This window comes from Arachis duranensis, chromosome 2 (genome assembly GCF_000817695.3).
Source record: "Arachis duranensis cultivar V14167 chromosome 2, aradu.V14167.gnm2.J7QH, whole genome shotgun sequence".
Lineage (NCBI taxonomy): Eukaryota > Viridiplantae > Streptophyta > Magnoliopsida > Fabales > Fabaceae > Arachis > Arachis duranensis.
In genome coordinates this window covers 24025079-24026933 of record NC_029773.3, presented here as the reverse complement: position 1 = coordinate 24026933, position 1855 = coordinate 24025079, and positions in this window count along the sequence as shown.

Genomic DNA, 1855 nt, shown 5'->3' with positions numbered 1-1855 from the left:
CTCCTTCACCTCGAGATTCCGCCACTGGGGAATCTTTGCATCCTTTGTAGTTTCTGATTTGCTTTTGTATCTTAATGGCCCGGTTTGTGGGTCTTTGAATTCTATTTTCTGTAGCTTGTAGCTGTTTGACTGTGACATTTTAGTTGCTTTTTTCATAGCAACTTTATTTAGAAAAACAAACACTTTTGAACTCTTGAGGTCGACTCTCGGGTGGCCTTTTTATTATAGTAGCTTTATTTTTTTCTTGATGTGTTTGTTTGCAACTTTTTGCCATTTCTAGGAATCTTTAGAGTGTTGGAGTCTTGCTGTCCGACCTCCTTTGATTACCTTTGTGTTTGTTTACTTCCTGCTTTATTCGAAGTGACCTTTGAGGCTAGCTTTGTTCGACTATTCTTTTTAGTATTCTCATAGAATACTTGTAGGTTGATTTTGGTAAGGTCGTGGTTTTTTGGGTCGAGCTGTGTCCCTTCTAGCACACGCCCTCTGCTGGTCGACTTCTCTTGTCAAACCTTCTCGAGTTATTTCTAGTAATCCATTTTTAATTGGACCTCGTCGGGTCTCTTTTTATGGATTTACTTTTTTATAACTCTGTCGCTTTGATCGGCTTGGGCTGACTTCTTCATGTCAATCCCTCTTGAGTTATTTTTAGTAATCCATTTTTTGTTGGACCTCGCCAGGTCTCTTTTTATGGATTACTTTTTACAAGTTTGTAGTTTTAATCGGCTTGGGCCAACTTCTTCATGTCGGTCCCTTCTAAGTTATTTCTAGTAATCCACTTTTGATAAGGGCTGGCCAGGCCTCTTTCTATGGATTACTTTTTATAACTTTGTCGCTTTGATCAGTCAGGTCCGACTTTTTCATATCAGTCCGTTCTAAGTTATTTTTAGCAATCCATTTTTTCTCAAACCTCGTCAGGCCTCTTTCTATGGATTACTTTCTTATAACTTTTGTCGCTTTGGTCGATTGGTCTGATTTCTTTATGTCGGTCCTTCCCAAGTTATTTTTAGCAATCTATTCGAGCTCTTTCCTGAATTTCTGGAAGTAGGTCGAGCTCTTTCCTTTGAAGTTGGGAGTTGGCCTCTTCACTATAGAAGATCGTTCTGGGGGACCCTTCTTCGACTTCCACTGGGATCATTGCCTCTTTTCCGTAAGCTAGTCGGAAGGGTGATTCCCTCATCGTAGAGTGTGGAGTTGTCCGATATGCCCATAGGACTTGTGGGAGTTCTTCAGCCTAGGCTCCTTTTGCATCATGTAGTCTCCGTTTTAACCCGGCTAGTATGACTTTGTTGGCAGCTTCTGCTTGTCCATTAGCCTGCGGGTGTTCTACAGATGTGAATTGGTGCTTTATTTTCAAGTCAGCTACCAACTTCCCGAAACCCGCGTCTGTAAACTGAGTGCCATTGTCTGTGGTGATGGAGTGGGGAACCTGGTGCGCGAAATTGTGAACAATACTTTTTCACAACTCTCATAATCCCCGGTAATGGCTCCAAGAACGTGGTAGCTCAATACCATGGCATTACACAACTTCGCACAACTAACCAGCAAGTGCACTGGGTCGTCCAAGTAATAAACCTTACGCGAGTAAGGGTCGATCCCACGGAGATTGTTAGTATTGAAGCAAGCTATGGTCATCTTGTAAATCTTAGTCAGGCAAACTCAAATGGTAATGGTGATGAACGAAAATAACATAAAAGATAAAGATAGTGATACTTATGTAATTCATTGGTAGGAACTTCAGATAAGCGCATGAAGATGCCTTCCCTTCCGTCTCTCTGCTTTCCTACTGTCTTCATCCAATCCTTCTTACTCCTTTCCATGGCAAGCTTAAGCAAGGGTTTCACCGTTGTCAGTGGCT